The sequence below is a fragment of the Panicum virgatum genome, chromosome 3K, assembly GCF_016808335.1.
Source record: "Panicum virgatum strain AP13 chromosome 3K, P.virgatum_v5, whole genome shotgun sequence".
In the NCBI taxonomy this organism is placed as follows: domain Eukaryota; kingdom Viridiplantae; phylum Streptophyta; class Magnoliopsida; order Poales; family Poaceae; genus Panicum; species Panicum virgatum.
The window spans coordinates 35,547,238-35,563,905 of NC_053138.1; the positions used below are offsets into that span (position 1 = coordinate 35,547,238).

The 16,668-nt window shown below is 51.4% G+C and overlaps 1 long non-coding RNA gene across 2 annotated transcripts; it reads left to right on the forward strand.

Annotated features, from left to right (window-relative positions):
- The first annotated feature begins 13,063 nt into the window (after positions 1-13,063).
- LOC120699095 lies at positions 13,064-15,709 on the forward strand. 2 transcript variants are annotated; one of them, XR_005685216.1, is made up of 4 exons: positions 13,064-13,668; positions 13,757-13,922; positions 13,993-14,173; positions 14,267-15,709. It is a non-coding gene; the product is annotated as an uncharacterized LOC120699095 (long non-coding RNA). The 2 variants fall into 2 exon arrangements; XR_005685215.1 differs by having other exon boundaries at positions 13,065-13,668; positions 14,339-15,709.
- The last annotated feature ends 959 nt before the right edge of the window (positions 15,710-16,668 follow it).

Sequence of the window (16,668 nt, forward strand, 5' to 3'; positions counted from 1 at the left end):
AAAAATCTTCGCGGCACTTCATAAGAAGTGAGGCTTTTGTCAATGAAAAGGTTATTTATCGAAAAAGGATCAAGAAACCGAGCTAACAAGGTTTTAGAAGTAGGTTTATGGGTTTCCTATATTTTTGGCTTAAAACAAAAATTTTGAAGAGAGAGAGTGTTGGGTATAGAAATTCTATCTAAGGTGGTTTCAAAAAAAAACTAGAGAGAAACAAAAGTTAGATTTTTTTTTTGAATGAAAAACATACCTTATGGTTTTAGGATTGCTCTATGAGTGGTTTTCCTAAGGGTTTTAGGATCTCAAAAGCGAGGCTAGTCAATGTTTTTAGAAAAGGTTTTTTTTTAAATGCAACATGCAATGCAATGCAAGGGTGAGACGAACAACATGGTATGCAATGCAACACGGGGTGGGTGAACAAAATGATATGACATGATGAGGTGATCTAAAACAAAACAAAAAGTTAGCCTAAGTTAACTAGCCACAAGTTTAGAATCAAAGGGTGGTGCAATGCTTCATAAATCTCTCTAAAAAGACACAAAGAAAAAGACTCTAAACACTAATAGGCACACAAAAAGGTCTACAAGTTTTCCAAGATCAAATAACAAAGTGCTCCCTCAATAACATTTAGAATGAACAACATGAAGTTGTGGTTTTTTTATTAGAGCAATGGTACAATGTTACTTGATATTCCGATTAAAGAGTGCAATGTAGACGGTCATATTAATATATATAAAATAAAAGATCGGGTTGCCTCCCGCAAAGCGCTTCATTTAGAGTCATAGAGCTCGACTTTCTTACATACCTTCTCATTGATGCGAAGCCATGGTCCTTCATGCAAGAGGTGAAGGTGTTCCATGCAGCTCTTATTCCACTTCCCATGTTGGACATGATCAATTACGCTTAATGGAAAGCTTGCCCAATCGTCTCTCACATCATGGTCACCTCCTTCTTTGTTGTCCTTCGTCGCTACCTTTCTTTTCACGGATTTTCCTCTCTGTCCAGATAGGGAATTGCTCTAAACAACTGATCCAATGCAAGGTGCACGAAATATTCTTTCCAACAAGTCTTCATTTGCCCAAAACGCATTCCAATTAAGGGAGTTATGCCCATTTTTCCCCGTCACTGCAATCTGCCCCGTGCTGATTTCAGCACGTGCATCTCCGATGTTTGAGACATAGCTCCTCCCGTGGGTCTTCAATTGTATCGATCATGGATGCGTTGAACCGAGGACTTGATGGAGATCCTGAACATTCAACTTTCTTGCATTGTAAATCTCTGGACTTGTGCACAAAATTGATGAGGCTTAGCGACGTCCGTCCTTGAAACTTGAATATGTTGATGATGGTGTTCAAAATTTTGGGCACAGTTTCCCTCCTCATCATTTGAGTTTCATGTCCTGCATGGTTAGTGAAATTCGGGGCTTCTCCCGACATGTGCTCTTTTAGGGTCATGAGCTTGACCAAGCGCAAAGCAAGATCGAGATTTGCAATTATTTGTAAACATATGCAACATAATCACATCCTCAATTAAATTTCATCAACAAGGCATGGTGTAATTAAATGCAGCATGTGTTTCTTGCATAGCGCGGAGCTCATCATTAGGCAGAGGTTCTTCAAGCATGAAATCAACATTCTAAAGAAACTCTAGCCTATCATCATGAAAAGAACAAGGCATAGAATTTAAACTTTCATTCCGACTATTGGTTCGAGCATGAGATTTTTAAAGATTATCAACAAAACCAATAGAAGCTTGAGAATTCATTGTATACCTTAGCCTCGGAGCTTTTTCATACTCATTGGAGTCGTGGTGCTTTGTGCGAGATGTCATCTTGATGCATCCTTCGTGGTCCGTCGTGGTTTGCTTCTCACGTCTCCATATGTTGAATGTTGCGCTCTTGTAATCCGTCGTGGTTTGTTTGCAACATCTTCATTTGTCTAAGGTCGACCGCTTGTGCCTTCATTTGCCAATGTCATTGGGGTTCTTCCTCTGCTCCAAGCCTCTAAATTTTATCATGTACGCTTGATGAAAACATCGCCCAAGCTCCTCTTCATTGTTGTCATCGTCATCTTTTCTATCTTGTTCTCATCGCGTTGCTCCTGCCTCTTCTTCGTAGAATCTCTCCTGTACACTCAACAGAACATATACCAAAATATAGATCTATTGAAAAGTTTATGAAATTACATTTCCAACGAGTGGTCACTCGTTTTAAACGGAGTCCAAACGAGAGAGTTATGACCGTTTTACTTTAGCGCTGCGTGCTGTCCAGAAAATTTCAGAGTGCACGACTTTTGATGTTTTGGCCATAACTTCTTGTGGGAAACTTCGATTGACTTCATTCTTGATTCGTTGGAATTGGAACTTCGTGGAGCTTTTGAATATCCAAAAATATACTGCAATTTTCTTTTGAGGTCGAGCAGAATATTGATGAGAATAGTATCTTCTTGTGAATTCATCCGAAGATGTCAATGATCTCAATCATGAGGTCTTTGGAGCGTCTTGTCGTTCGTCCTTGGCTTCAAGGTCATCACCATTGATTTACCAGCACATAGCATGGCTTCAATGATGTGTCTTCTCCATGATTCTTGCTTTACCCAAGGTATCGGGATTAGTGGAGGCTCCCGTGCTTTGTGTTGATGATCTGAGCGGTTTTATTTCTTGATAGCATCACTCGACTAGAAGTATATCGAGCATCCCACTGGAGAAGATAGGTGGTGTCATGATTCTTCTAATCTTGTTGCCTCCAGCTTTGGTCAACTTCAAATAATCATCTTTTGTGCACTCGGCTTTCCAATCATCCTTTGACATCGTCATCACTTTCTCCGTTGTTTGCTGCTGCACCTTTCTTCGTTGAATTGCTCCTTTGTCCAGTGCAGAACATGTACCAAACTCCAAGCTCATTGTGAGGTGTATCAAATCATGTTTCCAACAAGTGGTCATTTACCCAAATTGGACCTCGGATGAAAAAGTTATGCTTGTTTTACTCCGGCGCTACGCTTCGTCCCGAGAGATTTCAGAACGCGCAGCGTTGAAAGATCTTTCCATAACTCTTCACACCGATCTCCAAAATTAATAATTTTTGATGCGTTGGAAAGAAGACTTGACGGAACTTCATAATAATCTATTATTTCCTCATGGCACATATCTGATCTTGGACGAAAAACTCATCACAACAGCGACACTTCATAGATGATGATGATCCAATCGCATGATTTTCTTTTCGGACATGCTTCATACCTATTGCTTGAGCAAACAAATCTTCCCAAAACCATTAGTCTTTAAAACTAATTGACATGGCGGCATACCTTGTTTATCAACTTTTTTTTTCTTGGGAGTGGGGACTCGATAGCGGATGCTGGGCCACTAACAAAAGTTAGCACCTACCACTAAAGAGCGAAACTTGATGTTATTCGCATCTTGTCGAAGTGGATCTAGGGTTTTCGATGTTGATGTCGAGAACTCCTCGATCGTCTTGTCATCGATTGTCGAAGTTTGTTGGAGCGGGTTGTGGACTTCTCGAAGCCCAAGTTTGGTGTCTAGCTTTTTCCACCTGCTTTCAAGGACACAAACAAGAAAACAAGGGTATATGCAATAATAAAAATTAGGGTTAGTCCAAAAAACTAGATAGATCGCGCTAGGGTTCGAGTTGCCGATTCCCCGGCAACGGCGCCAGAAAAGCTTGTTGACGTTCACTAATGCCCCCGATTTGTATACCGCAAGCGCACGGTTCGTGGTAGCTTTTCCCTTAGAGTATTCCCCCAAGGTTTATCAATTCGTGGATCGACAATGAACTTACTAGGGTTTTCCATCTAATCTAACGGATCTATCCTAACATGAAGCATTAATTGCATATAAAAGGTGAACCTTTTATAAATATGAGTGATGTACGAAGGTTGATCTCATCCATGAACATCGGTAAGGATAAAGCATGACCGAAGGCATGACTAAACCTATCACACGCATTCTAGTTATAGTTCTAGCTAAACGAGTAAGCTCAACATGCATCTCATCCAAAGCCTCTTTAAATCAAAACCTCCAATCCGATCCCTCGATACCCAACCTACTCTGTGGAGACGGCCTGTCACGACGCCCCCCTTTTCAACGGGATACCCTGAAGCAAGTCGAACCCCCTTTTTGGTAGATCCGGTATGAACTCCTAGCCACCATAGCTACAAGAACACCCCATGCAATCTATCTCGAGAATAGATCTAGGAATAAGCCCCAAAGCAAGAACGAAATCGAAAGAGGAGAGACATGATCACTAAATAGATCGGATGACATGAAGACATTACTCACATAATAGATTCGTTTGGATCGCTACCACCACGTATACACCATTGACGACTCCAACTAGCTCATGAACTCCACCATGACACAACCACGCAGGGAGGCCATGGCGGCTAGGGATGGCCTAAGCCATCTCCTAGACAACTTCGAAGACTTGCGGCGGCCGTCGTCTCCCTCCGGTCTTGGCCCTAGGTTTTCATCGAGTTCTGGTTGGATGGATGCTTCGAGTTGAATAAGGTGCGAGCTATTTATAAGCCGAGGAAGCCACCGGTCGAAGGGGAAGGCAAACCGACTCGAAAACGGGCTGGGCCGGCCGGCCCCATAGGCCTAGGCCGGCCGGCCTACCCCTTTTTGGGCTCGCCTCGGTCTCATTTTTCACGTGTAGACTCCTCGCATCTTCTAGAGTTTCTGTTCTTCACAATTGCACCCCTTTGGACGTCGTTATCTTGGAGATATCTTCGAGGAAAGGATAGCATAGGGAATTCTTCTTTAAATCTTCATTTGCTTTGCTTAATCCCGAAGTATCTTGATCTCATCTTCGTGGGGCTTGGTCCTTTGGGCTCTCTTGGAGGATAGATGTGCATGAATGTGCTTCGAATCAACATGGGCTTTGGTCCTTCCTTTGGGCTTTGGCCTTCGTCTTTCTCCGAGTTAGCGCTCGATCACGGGCCTCATCATTTCATGCTCCAAAATAGGCCAAAAACCTGCAAAAACGAAGTTCCTCCAAAATATATGTGCATATGTGAAAATGACCAATAATTAGGCCGGGGTTAGGACGGTTAGTGATTTTGATATTGAATTCATGCCATTATCAAGGATAAACAAGGGATAAAATGGGTACTTAAAGAGCGCCAACAGTCGGTCGCTGCATGAACCGACTGACGTAGCCGACGGAGAACGCCAAGTCCGGCCGTGTGTGGGCGAGGTAGTGGAGGCTCCCCACAAGTCGCCTGTACTGAGTAGCGTCCACCTCCTCCACCGTGCTGTCACGGCTCAGCTTCAGCCTCTCCTCCATCGGAGTGAGAGCTGGGTTGCAGTCGATGAGCCCAGCGAGCTCGACGCCGCGCTTGGCGTAGGCGGTCTGTCGAAGTGTGATCCCGGAGTCGTCCTGGTGCACCTCAATCCCCAGGTAGAAAGAGAGAGGCCCCAGGTCGCTCATCTGGAAGGTGGCCTTCATCTCCTCCTTGAACATCGCCACCTCCACATCCTTGGTGCCGGTGATCACCAAGTCGTCGACGTAGACACCCACCAGCAGGGCATTGCCTCCTTTACCCCGCCGGTAGATGGCCGCCTCGTGCGGGCTTTGCTCGAAGCCCATCCCCTTGAGCGTGGAGTCCAGCTTGGCGTTCACGCCCTCGGGGCCTGCCGCAAGCCATAGAGGGCCTTGCGCAGACGTAGCACCTTACCCTCCTTGCCGGGGATCGCAAACCCCGGCGGCTGGTGCACGTAGACCTCCTCCTTCAAGTCGCCGTTGAGAAACGCCGACTTGACGTCCATGTGATGGACACGCCAGCCCTCCTGGGCAGCTAGTGCAAGGAGTCGCACGGACTCCATCCGTGCCACGGGAGCAAAGGCGTCGTCGAAGTCGACTCCCTCCTGCTGCACGAAACCTCGTGCCACCAGGCGAGCCTTGTGCTTGACGACGGTGCCGGTCTCATCCCTCTTCAGCTTGAACACCCACTTAATGGTGATCGCGCGGTGACCGCGAGGGAGATCAGCAAGCTCCCAAGTGCGGTTCTTCTCAACCGCGTCCATCTCCGACAGCATCGCGGCACGCCATGCCGCGTGTCTCTCGGCCTCTATGAAAGACCGAGGCTCGCCGTCGTCGCACGCGAGGTGCAACTATGCCTCCAGGTCGTGAGGCACCAGTCCCGGCACCGGCTGATCACCGAGTAGGTCCTCCATCGTACGGTACCGCAACGGCTCGCCATCATGGTACACGTCGACGCGCTCCTCGTCGTGAGAGAGCGGAGTAGCGAACTCCACCGGACTGTGCTCAGCACGAGCAGGTGTCGAAGTAGACGGGCCCGGAGGAGTGGCTATCGGTACTGGAGTGCGCGGCGTCGCCGGCTGTGGTGGTGCAGCCGAGGAACTCGGCGCAGCCGGAGTCGTAGCTGAAGGGCGTGGTGCCGCCGGTGTGGCGGGCGCCGAAGTCGGTGGAGGCTCGGGGACCGGGGTAGGCACGCTCGGCGAAGAAGAGCTGCCTACTCCCCCAGCTCCCTCGAAGTGGACGTACTCGACGGTGAAGTCGTCGTACGTCGGAGCCGAGCCGTCGTCCACCGCCTTGTCCCACGCCCATCCTCGCCCTTCGTTGAACACAACGTCGCGCACCGTGCGCACACGCTGTGTCTCCGGGTCGAGAATGCGGTAGGCCTTCGAACCCTCCGCGTAGCCGATGAACACTCCCGGAGTGCTCTTGTCGTCGAGCTTGCCGATGTGGCCAAGCTCCTTGGCGAACGCGAGGCAGCCGAAGACCCGCAGGTGGGAGACCGCCGGCTTGCGCCCATGCCAAGCCTCATACGGCGTCATGCCGTCGAGTGCCTTGGTGGGCGAGCGGTTGAGGATGTAGACGGCCGTCACCACCGCCTCTCCCCAGAAGACAGCCGGCATCCCCCTCTGCTTGAGGAGGGCCCGGGCCATCCCCACAACCGTCTGGTTGCGCCGCTCGACGACGCCGTTCTGCTGCGGGCTGTACGGCGCGGAGTAGTGGCGCTGGATGCCCTCATCCGCACAGTACACCGCGAACTCGGCCGCCGTGAACTCGCCGCCGTTGTCGGTGCGCAGCTCGCGCAACTTGCGGCCGCTCTCCGCCTCCACAGCAGCCTGAGCACGCCTGATGGCGTCCGCAGCCTCTCCCTTGCTGCCGAGGATCATCACCCACATGAAGCGGGAGAGGTCGTCGACGAGCAGCAGGAAGTAGCGCCGTCCTCCTGGTGTGACCGGTGTCACCGGGCCACACAAGTCCCCGTGTACGAGCTCGAGCCGCTCCTTGGCTCGGAAGCTCGCCTGCTGGGGGAAGGAGTGCCGCCTCTGCTTCGTCAGCACGTAGACGTCGCAGAGCTGCTCCACGTGGTCGAGGCACGGGAGGCCTCGCACCATCTCCTTGGCGCCGAGCCGCTTCAGGGCCTCAAAGTGGAGGTGCCCAAAGCGCTCGTGCCACTGCCATGCCTCGTCGTCCCTGCGAGCTGCAAGACAAAGAGGCTGGGCCACCCCGACATGGAGGATGTAGAGGCGGTTCTTCCCTCGAACCACCCTGGCGAGAAGCTGGCGACGGTGGTCCCAGATGCGGAGGACCCCGCTGTAGATCACCACGCGGGAGCCGCTCTCATCGAGCTGCCCAAGGCGGATGATGGAGTTCCGCAGCGCCGGGATGTAGTAGACTCCGGTGAGCATCCGGTGCTCTCCGAACTTGGCGGTGAAGATCACGGAGCCCACGCCCTTGATCTCCACGGCGGAGGAGTCCCCGAACCTGACGGAGCCACCTACATCGACGTCCAGGTCGGAGAAGAACTCCCGCCGCCCGGTCATGTGGTGCGTGGCGCCGGAGTCGAGGTACCAGCCATCGACCCCGTCGTCGTCGGAGCCGTTGCAGAGGAGAACTCGGGCACGCGGCTCGTCGAGGTGGAGTAGAGCGGTGACAGGCGGTGCCGCTGGGTGCGGCTCCATGTCCCCGTGGAGTAGGAACAGAGCCGGCTCGTCATCCGGCTGGGCCTCCGCGACGTGGGCTTGGCCCCCACGCCTCCACTGCGGGGAGTCCCTGGCCCAGTGGCCGGGCCTGCCACAGTTGTGGCAGGCGTCATCTCGTGCCGCCTTGGGCCTGTCAGCGGCGCCGCCCTGAGCATCTCCGCGGGCGCCACCCTCGGCGCGCCCTTGTGCCCCGGCTTGGGCACCTCCGCGCCCCTTTCGTGGCTTGCCGCGCTTGCGGCCACTAGTCGAGGAAGAGGGCTCCCCCCTCCTCCTATCACCGTGCCGAGCCTCCCACTGCTCCTGAGCGAGGTGGAGCTTCCCACCGATGGAGATGCCTCCCGAGGGAGGCTGTGGCTCGTCGCTGTCGAGGACCTTGAGGCGACCTATCACCTCCTCGATCATCATGGTAGAGAGGTCCAGCAGAGACTCGATCGAGCGAGCGGTCTGCCTGTACCTCTCGGGGACGCAGCGGAAGAGCTTCTCGACGACTCTCTCCTCGTCGTAGGTGTCGTCGCCGAACTGCACCACCTTCTGCAGCAAAGTGTTGAGACGGAGGGCGAAGTCATCAACATCCTCACCTGGCTTGAAGGCCAGGTTCTCCCACTCCTTGCGAAGTGCCTGGAGAGTGGTCTTGCGGGCGCGGTCGCTGCCGATACGTGCCGCAGCGATGGAGTCCCAGGCCTCCTTGGCAGTTCGCTTCTTGGAAAGCGTGAACTGCATCTCGGGCGGGGCTGCTGCGATGAGAGCATCCAGCGCCCGTCGATCCTCATCGTAGCCGACGTCACCGTACCGGACTGCCTCCCACATGTGCCGCACCTAGAGCTTCACCTCCATGACTGCGGTCCACTCGACGTAGTTGGTCTTGGTGAGGGTGGGCCACCCACCGCCGGGACCGACGTCCCTGACCACCGCCTGGAGGCCGTGGCTCAAGCCTCTCCATGACGGCTCCGCTGCAGCCAGCCTAGCCGCCCTCGCCGCTGCTGCTGCGGCTTGAGCCGTCGCTCGCCTGCGCTCCTCTGCCGCGGCGAGCTCGGCGTCTCGCTGGCGCCGTGCGCTCGAACGACCGAGCGCTGAGACGGTGCGTCGGACATGGCGCGCCTCCAAGGGGCTATTGCGTGGAGAGGGGGAAGGGAACGGGGAAGAAGAGGCAGCCAGAGCTGCTGCTGCTGTTGCAGCGGCTGGTGCAGCTGCTGCTGCTGCAGTGGCTGGTGCAGCTGCTGCTGCTGCAGGTGGTGGTGGCTGGGCTGCTACAGCGGCTTGGGAAGGGGAGGAGCAAGAGATATCCAACCTACAGGAAAGTACGGCTCTGATACCAAATGTTAGAAGCTCAATTTTCACTCTCATTGAGCTGAGAGGATGACACTCAAGTTGCGGAAGTTTTCTGGGTTTTTCTTCATTCACACTCACAATGCCATGCCTTCCAACGGGAGGGGTGGCCACATATATATACAGCAGGCTACTGGGCAGCAAACGAAGCCAATAATGCTAGTCTAACACTAGTCTAACCGCTGTCCTAGAGAGGACACTAACTGCTGTCCTAGAGAGGACACTAACTGCTGTCCTGCAGTCCAAGATGCTAAGGACTACAAGATGCTGCAGGGGTACAAGGGACCACAAAGACCAACAGCAAAGACTTATCCATCAGTACGTGGGCAAGTCGGGCTGCACCTTCGGTAGTGCAGGGACCTGCGTGATGCGCCCTCCAGTGGAGGAAAGTGGAGGAAAAACCCGCGCGCTTTGCCATGACCTTCCACGGGTGCGCGGGTTGACCCCTAATCTAGGGCCCTAGACTGAGCACTCACTAGAGCCGGGAGGCGAACGTACTCGGGGTGAGGCCAGCCGTCCTAGGGTCGATGCCCCTGGCCAGCCGGTGGCGACGGCGAGAATGCTGCCATCTCCATGGGCTCGAGGATCATATCGTTACTAGATGAAGTGCGGCTTTGATTGGATTTGGAGGGGGCATTTGGCTTGGTGGTCACCATGGCCCCTGACTTGGGTGTTTTGGGGGAGGATTGTGACGCCATGGGTGTGATCTCGATGGAGGAGAGGATGAACAAGAGAGGCAACTGGTGAAAGGCTTTGAATGATTAAGGTGCAGAAGCCTTTTAGGTTAAATGGACGTTCCTCGGCCTGAACACCCGGAGATCAGAACGTTCAACCGGAGGTGAACGTTGCATGTTTGGATGAGCATGAGGGGGCTCGAAGCTAGGCCAGCTGACCGGCCTGTGAAAGGCCGGCCGGCTCCACCTTGTCAGATACAGGCTCCAGTCTTCTGGAATCTTCATTTGAATCCTTTCCTCTTTCGAAAAAAGGGTGCTTGGGGCTAGAAAAGGAAAGAAAAGAGAGGGAAAGAAAGAGGAAGGAAACCTAGTCTAAGATACGACACGTTTGTGGTCTGGCGTCGACCGTAGATGGGTGCTCTAGCTCGGTTAACTCGTAGACATCTACTTCTTTGAGTTCTGGTATTTTGGGCTCGAGGAATATTTTTAATATTAGGCCATTGGCCTTGAAAACATTCCCGTTATCGTCCTAGAGGGTTATAGCGCTGTGATCGGCGGAGTTAAGCACTAAGAAAGGCCCTTCCCACTTACTTCTAAGCTTAACATGACCAAAGAAACGAACACAAGAGTTGAAAAAGAGTACCTTATCTCCCGCCTTGAATCGCTTGATCTTGATTTACTTGTCATGCCATCTTTTTGTATGCTCCTTATAAAGCTTGGAGCCGTGGTAGGCCTTCTCCCTCTATTCATCCAATTAAGCCAGTTGAATTTGTCTTTTGACTCCAGCTAATTGGAGGTCCATATTCCACCTCTTGATAGCCCAATGGGATTTGAACTCAAGTTCAACTGGTAAATGACAAGTTTTGCCATAAACCTGCTGGTAGGGTGTCGGTGTTTAACCGCCAAGCCTACTACGGGTATCCCCGGAGTAGTTGATTGTAGGGACGGACTCGCCGAGATCAGGAACGCGATGGTGCAAGGAACACAAAGATTTAGACAGGTTCGGGCCGCCAAGAGCGTAATACTCTATGTCCTATGTGGTTGTTTGTATTGCCTTGAGGTGATTGTATGGTGACTCCTATGAGGGTCTATGATGATCTATGTTTTAAAGAGGTCCCTGCTTGCCCTTATATTCAGGGGGAACAGGGTTACATGAAAAGTCCTAGTGGACTACTATTAGAGTCCTACCCATTGCGGACCGGGTAGTTTCCTTCTATCGATTAGTTCTACTTCTATACGAGTAGTTACAATATGGTAAGGTCTATCACATGCGATACTCCTTACTCTAGAATATTCTATGCTCGTAAGCAGTCCCGTGGCCCCGGGTCTGACAAGCCCCCGAGCTCTTCGTAGTCGAGTCTTGCAAGCGTTGAGTACTTCTGAAGGCATCTTCGAGTGCTTCGACTGCTTCTGGACCTCCATCGCTTCATCCTGAAGTCCATCGAGTGCTTCAAGTAGTCTTCCGAGTACTTCCTAGGTTGCATCGAGGCTATGAGGTGCTCTAGCCCGAAACAATTTCTTTATATGGCGCGCGATGAACTCGCACTTTATATGGAGTAGCCTCCGAGCCTTAGTTTGAATCCAAAAATTAGGCTGAGGGTCAAATCTATCTTTTCATCTTCATAATTACAAAAAAAATGAGCATTAATGACACATATCCCACAGCCCTCGAGCCTTGAATCAAAATCCCAAGATTTGGAATTAAGGATCAAGAATTCATGGCATTAAATTTATCTTGATGGTGCAAATAGGAAATTTTCGTTTTTTCTGAAATACTCTCTTTTTGGGCAAAATCCTTAAAAATATGGACAAAACAAAAAAAAACAAAATCCCCCTAAATTACCGCTCAGCAAATTACGGGGAACGTCGCTTAGACTTCTGTATATTTTCTAGATTGCCACCGCCTCTAGTTACTTAAGCGTGCAGTGACTCTAGATTTTTACCCTTTGCCGCAGCTTTCACTTCACAGTCTCGCTTCCTCCGCCACCACTCATAGATCTGTTCTTGATACCTTCCAACTTCCTCAACTCTTCCTACTCGATTCTCCAGAGCCCAAAGCATCTTCTTCCACCACAAAACTCGGAGCCCCTAAGTTTATGCGTGCGAAGAGATCTGTAGATTTCCGCATGGCGCCCAAGAAATCAACTGGAAAGGGGAAGGAGAAGGAGGTGGCGAGCAGCACACCTTTGCTGGATGAAAGATGGTTGGCGAGTAAGTTAACTAAATCCGAGATTCAATCCTTTGTTCGATGAATGTCTTCTTCAATCAAAAGAAACTGTTAAGTGGCGCTCTGTGTTGGGGCACACTCGTCCGTTCGAAGAAACAAACGAGACAGTTCTATTTTCTTCTTTTGTCGAACACAGATTTGGGATTCCCACTTCCGATTTCGTCCACGGTATTCTTTTCCACTGGGGGATTCAAGCACATCACTTGACCCCAAACTCTATCCTCTACATCTCCATTTTTGTTCATTTGTGTGAGGCTTTTCTGGGGATCGAACCCCATTTTGATCTCTTTAAATACTTCTTCCACCTCAAACCCTAGCCCAGGAATGCAAAAACAGCAATAGTGGTGGTGCTGGACTTCAATTGCGCCAAGGCAGGGAGAAATTCTATATCCCATACAAACTGCCTGGCAAAGTAATCGACTGGAAGGCCAGAAAGAGCGCCTGGCGCTCCACAACTTCTTAATCGACTACTTTGTGTAACGCATTATGTACTGATGTGTACGTTTCTGATGCAGGATAATGTTAATATATATCGAAGTAGCCCTCCTCTTCCCGGCATCACACGCCCGACTCATCTCCTTCCGAGTGGGCATAATCCACTTAAAAGAAGGCAACCGTGGGCTGATGAGTCTGTTGACAGCAGAGTAGTACCTGAATCTGATGTGAGCTCCTCGTCTACAGAAGGAGACTCTGGTGCCGGAGGAGGCGGTATTGATTCTGGTGGTGATTCAGCGGTAGCCATCCCAAGGCGCCCAAGAACACCACATGGAAGCGCAAGGCGACTTCCTCTGAAGAAGCCAGGTACATGGCCATGCGCTAATTTGGCTTTATCATCATCCTTGTTGGAAGTTTATGAACTTATGTCCTCTGTCTTTCCTTTGCTAGTCTGAGGTCGGCTAGGCCAAGGATCAACGCAGTTGGGGATGATACTGGAATGGGAATCGATGTATCCTCCATTCCAGTGGACCCATTAAAGGATACTGAAACCACCCTGCCGGAATTGCGAACGCTGGCAGGTGATGAAGAAAGAATTTTGCCAGATCGGCGTGATGCCGCATCTGAGGCGCCCACCACATCGAGTGCTTTGGTGACAATTCCCGTCCCAAAAGCTACTCAGGGCTAGGAAGCTTCCAATCAAGAGATCCGCCCAGTAAGTTTCTGCAACTTGTCTTATTCTTGGTCTTCTTGCGCTTTGTTTTGATATGCTTCCTTCATGTTGCAGGAAAGCAGCCGATTTTGGGTTGGGTTTGACGGATCCACCCATCAAAATACCAGCCCCCAAGCTTGATGCCGCCATGGCAGCATCGGCTGCGTCCCTGCTACAGGCCGCGGTCAACCCCATCCTCCCGACGCCCGCCGCTGAAGATACTCCCGTGGGTTTGGAGGAAGGGGCGCCCATTAGAACAGAGGAGCAGGCCCCAGGTGATCATGGCGCCATGCTGCTACTCGAAAGTCCCCAGAACCGTCTAGGTAAGCCGGAGTTAACATTGCGTCTTGCATTCTGCCTCTCTTCCTTGTACTTTTCTTGTGTGCCTTGCTGAAGCTTTTGGGCTAGCAGATCAGCCATCAGCAATTGAAGAGCAAGCTATGGCGAATGCTGATTTTGGGATGGAGATGCGCCGTCTGTCCATAGAGGAGGGAGCATCTGCAGAAAATGTTCCACTGTTGGCAGAAAAGTCAGAGCAGCGCAAGAAAAACTATCAGAGTGCCAGAACTCCCTATCGGTAAATATTATTACTCGTCGAGTACTTATATGTGTAATCGACTGGTTAGTTAATATTCCCTTTTTTGTAGGAACTGGCCAAGTATGATGCCGCCAAGTTTCTGGAGCTGGAGAAGTCCAATGTTCAGCATACACAAGAGAACCGGCTCCTGAAACGACAAGTGGCGCAGCTTGCCAAGGACAAAGAAGCTCTAAAAGAGAGAAACAAGTCATTGCAAGAAAAGAATAGATCAATCACAAAGAAGCATAAAGGTAAATTTCTTATCTCTGTTTTCTTGTGTTGAAGTAGTCGAAACACCCTCCTTTCATCAATTTGCGGTTACTTACAGTCTTATATTCACGCAGAACTCAAAAATTTGTTGGAAATTAAAGAAGATCTGGTGACTGACTTAAAGAACCTTGTGTACCGTCATACAGATAAAAAGGAAAGGTTCGAAAAGATGCTCAAAGATGCTGACAAGCAACTTGCTGAAGCTCTCCAGCAGATCAAGAACATGGCTGAGGAGAAAAATCTTCGTGAAAAAGAGCTTGGAGAGCTGAAGGCTGCTGCGTAGGCTGTGGTGGACATGGTGGATCCACCGAGGAGAGTACCCAAGCTGACAGGACTCTGATGGAGCGACTGCAAGGTGCTCCACTGAAGGACCGAACAAGCGACCAGAGGGGGGTGTGAATGGGAGCCTCAAATCCGATTCGAAAAACCGGAGAGAAAAAGTCCCTATTGCACCCAACGCACCTCAAACAGTAAGTATCAGCAACGGATAGCTCAGGACGGCTATCAGCACTAGGAATACCCACGCACAGAATCTGGAACACACACACGGAAGCAAAGCAATGAAAAGCACACGCAAAACTCGCCCACTCGCAAAAACATACAAAAGCCGATTAGAGAAAAATCACCGGAAAGAAAACATCTCAAGTACTCGAACAAAGAGAGGTTAGTACACAGAAACAAAAACTAGAAATACTGGAATGAAAACTAGCTAGCACTTACACTAATTAACTAATTTTTATTTTGTTTTTCTTTTAACCTAGCCCTAACACAAGCTAATAAGAGGAAATTAAATGAGAGAAAAGGCTTGTGTGGCATTGCTACAAACACCTTGTGGGCGTACTGTAGCTGCTGCAGTTTCCATCGCCTGCTACCTGCCGCTGGTTCCTGGGCACCTGCAAAAACCAATCAAAGAGCACACCAATGCACAGGCTAGCAGCTGCTGCAACTTGCTAGATGTGTGCAGCAACAACCTTCAAGTATTAAGACAATTAAAAAGACAAGAGCTTAGGGGAATCAAGCAGCTGCTTGCTATACTGATGCTGCCGCCTCTGTCACCTTCTCTGCCGAACCAAGGCCACCTCTGAGCCCTGGCGCCGCTCGCCCTGCGCCTGCCTCTGAGCGTGCACGCGAGCTGCCCTGGCCTTCGCGGGTTGGCCTCCTGGACGCCGTTGCTACTTGCCGCACGGGGCAGGCGAGTCACGCCAGCCCAAGAGCCCCTGCGCGCTGGGCTGAGCCCCGCAGCAGTGAACGCCGGACGCGTTGCCTAGCAGGGGCAGAGACGCGACGGCCTCCTGCCCGAGGGACGCCCACCGGCCCCGCTGCTGCTGTGCTTCACAATCTGCAAGAACAAGCCAAGAGAAACCAAGAGAGGAAAACGAAAATCTAGTGACAAAACAACTCTTTCCGACTCAAATTAAGAACCCCGGAGGGCACAGGAGGAAAGGGCCTCCATTCCCGTCGAATTTCAATATCAAATCTCAAGAATCCATAGCAATTTCCTAAACCTAGAGAGGAGAGGAAGGGAAAAAGAAGAACAGCACGGGAGAAAGAACAGGGGTGACGGGAAAAGAAAACGAGCGTGAGGGGGAAGGGTTTTAAATATATATCATTATAAAAAGTGGCATCGATATCCGTACCACTAAAAAGTTTGATGACACTTCTATATCATTGTGTTTTTTCGTTTTGACGTCTGTATCATTCCGTCCACTATCCGTTAGCAATTAACAGATTTAGAGGTCTGACATGTGGACCTAACCTAATAAATTGACCATTTTGTCCTCCCAATCTCTCCCTCACGCACTCGACAGCAAAACACATCTCCAACTCACCCTCGCCGCGGCCCTTCGCGCGGGCACAGCGCCGGGCAGGCTCCACGCCGGTCGCTTGGTGCAGCCACGCGGGCGGGCGCCGCGCCGGGGGTGGGGGGCGCCTGGGCGCCGCGCCGGCCGTATATGGGGTCGCCGCGCTGGCTCCTCCTGGGGCCGCCACACGGGCGGGCGCCGCCGGGAAGGTCACCGCCGTCGGCCTCGCAGTCTCCCTCCGCCCCGGCGAGCTGACCTCTCGCCCCCTCCTGGCTCGCGCTCTCGCCCTCTCCATCGCTCGCTCGCAGCCTCGAATCGTGGCTGTGGCGAGGACCGCCGGGGCGGCCACGCCGAGGGCGGCCGGAATGGGGCCGCCGCGCGGCTGCGGCGAGGACCGCCGGGGCGGTGCCGCCGCGCAGCCTGGGTAGCCGCGGCAAGGACTACCGATGGCCAAATCAACTGCAGACGGATTAATTTGAGGCGGCCACGGCGTGGACTCCCCATCGTTCGTGCCTCAATTGTTGGGATCAAATTGAATTAACTCAGATTACTTGATGAGAATGGTGTAATTGGCCATAAGGAGGCCAGAGAACGAATCAATTTGAGGCGCATATGGACTAGGAGCTCGAATTTCGGAGAATCGTGGAAGCTCGTCGAGGTTATTGCCGGCCGGA